This window comes from Oncorhynchus masou, chromosome 27 (genome assembly GCF_036934945.1).
Source record: "Oncorhynchus masou masou isolate Uvic2021 chromosome 27, UVic_Omas_1.1, whole genome shotgun sequence".
Classification (NCBI taxonomy): Eukaryota; Metazoa; Chordata; class Actinopteri; order Salmoniformes; family Salmonidae; genus Oncorhynchus; species Oncorhynchus masou.
Window position 1 is genome coordinate 15451403 of NC_088238.1, and position 10404 is coordinate 15461806.

Here is a 10404-nt window from a genome sequence, read left to right on the forward strand (position 1 = left end):
ACATTTCAACAGACTGGTTCATTTGTCCTAGTTTCTCTAGATTCAGCTAAAATAGGAGCTGGTGGAGGTTGACTACTTGCAAGCCATTATCAGTCTTCTGTAGAAAGGGGCACATACCATCTAGGACCCTCAAACCCACCTCTGGACCTCGAAGCCAATTCCACTGCGTTTTTTCGTTGTTGCCCTGTAAACAGGGACTTATTTAGACCTGGGACACTAGGTGGGTGCAATTCATTATATGGTAGAACAGAAAACCAGCATGCTCCGGACCTCGTAGGGAAGGAGTTGAATAGCCTCAATTTGGAATTTATAACTGTGATATATCCATTTGGCATGACAGGTGGATGTTTCTTGGGATTAATCTTGTCCTGGAGGCAGAGCGGTTTTCGCTGGATGGGCCAGATGCAAAGTCAAAATTGGCTACTATCATAAAAAGTCCTGAAAAAAAATATGCTCTTTGGTCTTCACATTACGGTTAGTCATAAGGTTAGTGTGATGAAGGCTAGTATTAGATTTTATGACTTTGTGGCTGTGCCAGCTAGTGACCACCCTGCAGAGTTGCTTCCAGCACAAGAGTCGTCCCATTAATTGCCAACAGTTTCCACTAAATCAGGGGTACCAAAGATCATTCCATGGATGGGCCAGTGTCTGCTGGATTTTGGATTACGCTTTCAATTAAACCCTAGACAACCAGGTGAGGGATGTTTTACTAATTAGTGACCTTAATTCATCAATCCGGTACAAGGGAGGAGCGAATACCCGCAGAAACTCGGCCCTCCGTGGAATGAGTTTGATACCCCTGATTTAGTGGAAACTGTCTCATCAACGCAGGTTGGCATTTAATGGGACAACTCTTGTACTAGAGGCTGCTATGCAGGGTGCACTAGCACTAGCTATGCACTAGCTAATTATCATGCCAAGCTACATGCTAAAATCGTAGTGAAAATGAAGACAAGAGACAGGAATGTTTGATAATGCAGGAAAGTGAAATTCTCTGCCGAGTCCACAACAACCAGATGTTCTGGTTTTCAGGGGAAATGGAAAGAGCCTGTGATGAGATTGTTGATTGGAGTTTAACAAGGTGACACTTAATGTAGCAGGCATAAACGAAACGCCTGAAACTTCTATTGATCCCCAACATCAAGGGTGTCAAACTCATCCCCATGGAGGGCAGTGTGTCTGCAGATTTGTGCCCCTCCCTTGTAATGGATTGATGAATTTAGGTCACTAATTAGTAAGAAACTCCCCTCACCTGGTTGTGTAGGTCTTAACTGAAAGAAAACACCCACAGACACTTGGCTGTCCATGGAATGATTTTGACCCCCTTGATTTAAGGGATCTATACTGCCGTACCAAGCAAAAGAGCAGTAACCGCTCATAGTAAAACTGAGAAGAATTACTTCAAAGTTGTTTTATTGTCCAGCCAAGTGAATTGTAGGCAGATCATTGGAGATGTGGTTATGTTTTCTTATGAGGTGGTAATTTTGTATTCATATTGGCCCTGACCTCTGACATGACCTATGATCCTAGACGGCAGTTACTGCCTTCTTGTGTTAGTATATTTATTTGTATGTGGCTTTCAGTGTCTTGTAGTTTGATACTTGTATCAGCAAAGAACAATAAATAATTCCAAGGTCTTCCATAGACACTACAGTCCAATGCTCAGTGAAACCAAGGTAAATGCCACGAACTGACGTGAGTGATGCCAGTTTCTGTAACGTCGTTCTTCGTTTGTCGCAAGAAAGTCGGTGAAACTGGTGAAACTAACACAGAGACAGGAACAATCACCCACGAAATGCAAAGCGAAAACCAGGCTACCTAAATACGGTTCCCAATCAGAGACAACGAGAATCACCTGACTCTGATTGATAACCGCCTCAGGCAGCCAAACCTATTTAACACACACACCCCTAATCAACTACAATCCCAAATACTACAACCCCGATACGAAAATACAATACATAATAAACCCATGTCACACCCTGGTCTGACTAACTAATAAACTAAAACACAAAATACTAAGACCAAGGCGTGACAGAACCCCCCCCCCCTAAGGTGCGGACTCCCGAACGCACCTCAAAACCATAGGGAGGGTCCGGGTGGGCGTCTGTCCATGGTGGCGGTTCCGGCTCCGGACGTGGACCCCACTTCATAAATGTTATTGTTCCTCCCCTTCGCGTCCTGGGATAATCCACCCTCACCGCAGACCATGGCCGAATAGTCCTCACCCAGAACCCTACATAACAGAGGGGCAGCTCGGGACTGAGGGGCAGCTCGGGACTGAGGCAGCTCGGGACTGAGGGGCAACTCGGGACTGAGGGGCAGCTCGGGACTGAGGGGCAGCTCGGGACTGAGAAGAAGCCCAGTACTGAGAAGAAGCCCAGCACTGAGAAGAAGCCCAGTACTGAGAAGAAGCCCAGTACTGAGATGAAGTCCAGCCAGGCAGTTGAATCCGGCAGATCCTGGCTGACTGGCGGATCCTGGCTGACTGGCAGATCCTGGCCACTGGCGGATCCTGGGTGACTGGCAGATCCTGGCCGACTGGCGGATCCTGGCTGACTAGCAGATCTGGCAGATCCTGGCTGACTGGCGGATCTGGAAGAGTCTGGTTGACTGGCAGATCTGGAAGAGTCTGGTTGACTGGCAGATCTGGAAGAGTCTGGTTGACTGGCAGATCTGGAAGAGTCTGGTTGACTGGCAGATCTGGAAGAGTCTGGTTGACTGGCAGATCTGGAAGAGTCTGGTTGACTGGCAGATCTGGAAGAGTCTGGCTGACTGGCAGATCTGGCTGCTTCATGCTGACTGACGGCTCTGGCTGCTCCATGCTGACTGGCGGCTCTGGCTGCTCCATACTGACTGGCGGCTCTGGCTGCTCCATGCTGACTGGCGGCTCTGGCTGCTCCATGCAGATTGACAGGTCTGGCGGCTCCTTGCAGACTGGCAGCTCCTTGCAGACTGGCAACTCCTTGCAGACTGGCAACTCTGGCTGCTCCATGTAGACTGGCAGCTCTGGCTGCTTCATGCAGACTGGCAGCTCGTTGCAGATTGGCAGCTCCTTGCAGACTGGCAACTCCATGCAGACTGGCAACTCCATGCAGACTGGTAACTCCATGCAGACTAGCAACTCCATGCAGACTAGCAACTCCATGCAGACTAGCAACTCCATGCAGACTGGCAACTCCTTGCAGACTGGCAGCTCTGGCTGCTCCATGCAGACTAGCAGCTCAGGCTGCTCCGAACAGGCAGGAGGCTCCGGCAGCGCTGGAGAGGAGAAAGGCTCCGACAGGGCAGGAGAGGGAGAAAACGCTGGCTGCGCTGAACAGGCGAGGCGCACTGAAGGCCTGATGCGTGGTGCTGGCACTGGTGGTATTTGGCCGAGGACACGCACAGGAAGCCTAGTGCGGGGAGCTGCTACTGGAGGGCTGGGGTGTGGAGGTGGTACAGGATAGAGGACAGGTACAGGAAACCTGGTGCGGGGAGCTACTACCGGAGGACTGGTGTGTGAAGGTGGCACAGGATGGACTGGACCGTGAAGGTGTACTGGAGAGCCTGAGTGCAGGACTGGCACAGGACGTGCAAGGCTAGGTAGGTACACAGGAGGCGTAGAGCGTGAGGCTGGCACACTTTTCACCAGCCGACTAACACGCACCTCAGGACTAGTAAGGAGCGCTGACCCAGGTGCCATTAAATCCCCGACACGCTCCGTCGGACGAATATTGTACCTAAAGCACCAAACTAGCAACTCCCTCATTAAACTCTCCTCCAATTTCCCCATTAACTCCTTCACAGTCTCTGCTTCGTTCACCTCCAACACTGGTTCTGGTCTCCTCCTTGGCTCTTCACAATAAACAGGGAGAGTTGGCTCAGGTCTGTCTCCTGACTCAGCCACTCCCCCTGATAGCCCCCCCCCCAAGAAATTTTTGGGGCTGCTTTTCGGGCTTCCATCCATGTCGCCGTGCTGCCTCCTCATACCTGCGCCTCTCCGCTTTAGCCGCTTCTAATTCCTCCTTGGGGCGGCGATATTCACCAGGCTGAGCCCAGGGTCCTTTTCCATCCAGTTCCTCCTCCCATGTCCAATTCTCCAAATGGTGTAGCCTCTCCCACTGAAGCTGCTTCTGTTGCCTCTCGTGTAGCTCCTGTTTCCTCTTCGCCTGCTGCACCTGCCTGTTGACACGCTGCTCGGTCCGTGTGTGGTGGGTGATTCTTTAACGTCGTTCTTCGTTTGTCGCAAGAAAGTCGGACCGAAATGCAGCGTGTAGGTTACTCATGTTTAATAGTGAAACAAACAAAACGAACTATACATGAATAACAAATAAATACAAAACAACAAACGGAACGTGAAACCTATTACAGCCTGACTTTTTTTTTTAATAAAAATAATTTATTATCTTCAGTACCATTCATTCTTTACAAATCATAATTTACATACATACACAAATAATGATATTTTTAATTAAACTAATTAAATTAAACTAAATATAAACCCCAAACAAAACCTCAGGGGAGCATCTTCCCTCCCCATCACCCTACAAAACACCTTTCCCTATCTCCCCGTCCCTAATCTATCCTCTTACAAATCTAAATGACACCCAGCCCTAAACCCCCTTCCACCTCTCCCGAGCAGCATGCTGCCCCCACTTCCCCTCCTCCCTCTTCATCCTCCCCCTCAATTCTCCTTCCACTCTCCTCACTATCCCTTCCACCCCCAATCTCTCCCTGTCTTCTCCATGTTCAGCCTTGCTTCCCACAGCCCCCGTTTAAAGAGACTCATGAGAAGCCAGAGCAGAAACCTGTCCCTATCCGTCCCTCTCACTCTTCCTACACCCCTCTCTAACCTGGCCCACGTCAATACAAAATCCCCCTTTACCAAACCTAACAACACCCGTGCCCTAGCCCATACTACTCCGGCAAAGGCACAGTCCCAAAAGACATGACGCACAGTCTCCTCCCTGCCACAAGAGGATCTTGGACAGGTGGGGATTGCACTAAACTAAACCGGTACAAGATGGAACGTACCGGCAAACACTTATGAAGGCTCAACCAATTCAGGTCCTTGAGCCTGTTGTCCAGACCCCGCACCTGCACTCCCTCCCAGACCGCTTCCGAGATGCCTACTACAGGCGCCCGACTCTCTGCCTTTCTGACCTCCTCGTACAGGTGCCTATGATCTAAACCTACTCGGGCAACTTCAACCTCAGGGTGCGCACGCAGCCACTTGGCCGCATGACCAAAGTGCCACGGCAGCTGTTCCGCCCGAGGACCCGTGTTAGACCACACCATTATGCTTCTCGCCTGATACGAGAAAAACACCCGCAGGAGGTAACCGGACGGGTGTATCACTGGCTGAGCAAGCTCCGTTAACAAGAAAGAAACAAAAATTGTGTCCAGCTTGAGGGGAAAATGTGGTACCCCCCTACCTCCCTCCCCGATGGGACAGATCATGTGTGCCCTGGCGACCCACTCATACCTGCCACTCCACATAAACTGAAACACAAGCTTCACTAGAGGCCTTCTCAGACAAGCCGGCAATGGGTAGATGTATGCCAAATACAAAAGCGACGGCAACACATCCACCTTTAGGACCAGGACTTTGCCCATAAAAGACAAATACCTAGCTTTCCACATTGCTAGCTTCCTCTGTACCACTGCAATACGCATGTTCCAGTTTAGCGTCGCAGAGCCGGAGGTCTCAAAATGGACCCCGAGAATCCTCAGGGCCCCTCACAGAGAGATAACCCCCAGGCACATCCGTTCTACCGCGCCATCTTCCGAAAAACTTGACGGAAGACTTTGCATGGTTCAGAACTGCTCCCGACGCTCAAGTGAAATCCCCAAAGATGGCAATGGACCTTGTCAGGCACGAGTCCTTGCACAACAACAAGGAAGTGTCGTCGGCGTACTGCGTCATCTTAACACGCAGTCCACCACTTCCAGGGATCAGCAGACCTTCCACCCCTGTGTCTGCCCTAATGGCAGCCCCCAGAGGCTCCATGTACAGAACGAGGAGGAGAGCCGAGAGTGGGCACCCCTGCCTGACCCCAGACGAGAGGTCAAAAACGTCACCCAAGTGACTATTTACACTAACTCGGCACCCCGCTCCGACATATAATGTACGAATCCATCCTATAAACTTCTCCCCGAATCCTAATCGACCTAACACTCTGAATAAAAAGGATCTATTCACGCGATCAAAGGCTTTCGCCTGATCTAGCGCTGCTACCATAAAAGGCAGTCCTCTATCTTCAACCCAAGCGATGGAGTCCCTGATTAACTGTAGGTTCCATCTAATAGAGCAGCCCTCTACCCCGCACGTCTGATCCTCATGAACGACGTAGGGAAGGGCTGTGCTCAACCGGTCTGCTAAAACCTTTGCAAGTAGCTTGTAATCTATACACAGCATGGTCAACGGCCGCCAGTTGCCAAGGTCAGTTACTTCCCCCTTCTTATATAAAAGTGACAGCACACCAACAGCCATTGATCCCCCCGGGACCCCCGTCTCAAGGATGGCCTTCAAGACTTCGAGGACCACTGGTCCAAGTATACCCCAAAACTTGAGATAAAACTCAGCCGGCAGCCCATCCATCCCAGGCACCTTCCCTTTTCCCATCCTCCTAAGAGCGCTCTCAACCTCTTCTAGTGAAATCTGGGCCTCCATCACTTCTCTAATGTCCTCCGGCAACCGCCTGGACAAGTGTTCTAAAAACACATTTCCCTGCTCTACATCTATTTCCCTTTCCTTAAATAAACCTTGGAAATGATCAGTTGTCACCCTGACCATATCCTCTGGTTCTCTAACTATACTACCATTTTCTTCCCTAACACCATGCATTACCTTCCTACTCTGTCTTGCCCTAACCAACTTAAAGAACAGAGCAGAACAAGTCTCATTATGTTCTAGAAAGCCGCTCTGCGCATGCTCCAGGAAAGCTCGAGCCTTCCGCTCCTGCAACTCCCTGAGCTGCGCCTTTAGGGTTGAGGATCTCTCCCAGTCAAACGACCCGCCGAGGTTGCCTGCCTCGTATTCGAGTTCAATTAACCCCGATCTAGCTTCCAGTACCCCTTACCAAAGAGGCAGACTGACGACCCCACCTGCAGGAGCACCCCGTCGTGATCTGAAAAGAAAACAGGCAACAGCCGCCCAGACAACTTTCCCAAAGACCTGGGTACAAAAATATAATCGAGCCTCCGCTCAACCCCCCTGGAGTTACGCCATGTAGGACCGTCCATTTTCGGAGTAGTGTGCATACCACCATCTACCAGACCATGGCAAGCCATTAGCCTAGCAATGGCGCCTGCACTGTTATCCCCCCTCTTCCTAAATCTGTATTAAAATCCCCCCCTATCACTAATTTCCTATTTGTAACACACAGGGGCGTCAGACAGTCCACCATCTCCTTCCTGTCTGCCACCACCTGTGGCCCATACACCACCACTAATCTAAATTTACAATCCCTTATCGTGACATCCACCCCTATAACCCTCCCCTGCATTACCACAAAGGAATCCTCCACTTTTACCTCCCTGTGCCCACACAAAATCCCTACCCCCCGATGAGTGCACCCCCTACACCCCAAACCGACTCTCCCTTGTCCCACTCCCTCTTAAATCTACTAACATCCCCTCCACCCCTCAGGTGAACCTCCTGTAAAAAACAAAATCAAAACCCACACCCTCCAAATAACTAAAAACCACCCTCCTCTTAACAATATCTCTTAAACCCCTTACATTTAAACTAACAAAAGTAAAATTAGACTCCATGAAAAAAAAATAAAACATGTAATACACTCAAATTCTAAACTCAGACAGAAAAAAAAAAACAGGATACTCACCCGATGCTCCCCTGCTCCATATCTACCGGTGAGAACACCATCTGTAATCCCGACATCCCCCCCTCTTCCTCCATCACACCATCCCAGGATGCAGGAATAGTGTTAGGCTTCGGGGTGCCCTGCACCCTGGGTCTACCCCCACAATCCTCCCCCTCCCCAGTGTTGCAGCTGGTTTGGAAAAAAATTGGGGAGGCTGAGTCCCAAACAAAAAACTCCCCACCTCCTCCTGTACCCAGTCCTGAGTCTTGTTAGGTGTGTCCCCACCCAAATGAAGTTGAGAGTCTTGGGAAACCAGCAGCAACCCAGAGGTTTCTCCCACCCCCATCACTCTCTTGGCCATCCCCTCCCCCTCACTGTCGGCCAATCGCACCCTCCTCTTCATTCTCTTCTTTGGTGATGGCGGCAGTGGAGAGATACCACCCCCTCCCCCGCCAGCTCCTCCACCATACCCCTCATCTCTTCCACCATGTCACTTTCCCCCAGTCCACTTGCTCTTCCACCGTCTTCTTCTCAACCATTCCTCCCTCACTTTCTTCTCTCTCATTCTCCTCCACTCGGTTGCCTTCTTCCACCGCTTTTCCTGGTTCTCCTACTCCCGTGCCTTCCGTTTCCTTCTCTCTTCCATCCGCCGCTTCTTGCTCCTCTTCCTTCCTTGTGGCCTTCCCCTCTGGACTTGTAGTCTTGTCATGAGGCATGTTTCCTTCCCCTCCTCTTCTTCCCCATCCCCCGCTCCTGCTCCCCCCAGCCACAGACGCATATGACCTCTGACGGGCCGGGCACCCCCGCCACAGGTGTGCTGATGAGCCACACCCATGGCATGTCTTAGGCTTGTCACAATCCCTCGCCTCGTGATCCTCAGATCAACAAAATCTGCATTTTCTCATGCTGCACGAGGCGAAAATGTGTCCATAGGCCATACAGCACCTGCAAAATGGGGGCTGACGTGCATAAAACAATGTCCCCCTGTCAGCCCCAAGGGAGAACATAGCAGGAGGATGAAGGTATCCACCATGTCCCTTTGGGTCCTCCCTGAGGAGGGCCTGGAAACCTCTCCTCCCATTCCAAAACCCAAGGGAGTCTTTGAGGTGCCTAGCTGAGGAAACGTTATCCATGTATCTCCCCAGAAAAGCCCTCACCTCTTCATCCTTAACGTAAGGTTTGTAAATGTTAACAGTTACAACCCTAAAGTTATTCTTCGCCAGACTTGATATTTCGTAGTGGCACATCGGCCTCTCACCTCCCACTGCTCTTGCCCTTCTAAGGATATCATCATGTTTTTCTTCCGTATATAGCGCGACGTCGTATGCTCCCTCCAACGAGTTGCCTTGGAAACAAAACACGTCCTTCACCGTCAGCTTTAGAATCCCCATCAATATAATTCTTCCAAAAGATTCTCGTCCTAACGGCTCCAACTCCTTTTCCTTCCAAGCAAAACGAATCGTGTTAGCCAGCCCAATCCCAGGGACCGACCGTGATGATGTATTTAGCACCATCTCCGCAAGGAGAATGGCGCTCGTTCTTTTCTCTTCCAATACAAGAAAAAACGAAAAAACGAAAATCCAAAAGTGACCGAAACTGTCCGGTGAAAACTAACACAGAGACAGGAACAATCACCCACGAAATGCAAAGCGAAAACCAGGCTACCTAAATACGGTTCCCAATCAGAGACAACGAGAATCACCTGACTCTGATTGAGAACCGCCTCAGGCAGCCAAACCTATTTAACACACACACCCCTAATCAACTACAATCCCAAATACTACAACCCCGATACGAAAATACAATACATAATAAACCCATGTCACACCCTGGTCTGACTAACTAATAAACTAAAACACAAAATACTAAGACCAAGGCGTGACAGTTTCTGCCTTTTTCCTTGGTTTCACTAACTTTTTGCAGTTACTGTAAACATGAACCCCCATTTTCTCCATAATACAACACCGTTGAGGCGGGATATTTGTCCACATGATAAAGCATGTATTTGATGTATAAAAAAATGGGTTTTGGACCAAATGTGGAGTTACTGCTCTTTTGCTTAGTAGGACAGAATAGTAGTTTCAGGTGTTTAGTTCACTCATGCTATGTTAGGTTACTGTATTTGAGAGAGAGCGTGGTGGTGCCTGTTAACATTCCTTCTCATTCCCTGATTCACATCATGTCATCAATAAAGCCGACAGGATGATATTATCAGAGTGTAAAAACTTAGGCAACGTCATGTTGCTCACACTGCACATTGGTTTAGTTATTTTTCAGTGAATCCAATCCTTGTCATAGCCCATCTCTCATATTACATCACGATTTTCCACAAATAAAACATTGAGTTTGAAACAAATGTTGTGATGTTCAATTATTAAGATTATTTCCTCCAAGGTAAATGCTGTAGAACTCAACTAAGGTTTTGCCATTTGAAACCCCTCTGGTTACTGGTCTGCCTCTCTAACGTCAAGGCTACAGCCAACACCTATACACCCCCAGGTATTTGTTGTGTTGATTCCAAAAAGCCTTTGACATCTTACGGTTTATGTGCTTTATACTTCCTCATGAAATAGTTAAACTTTTACTGGCAGGTGAT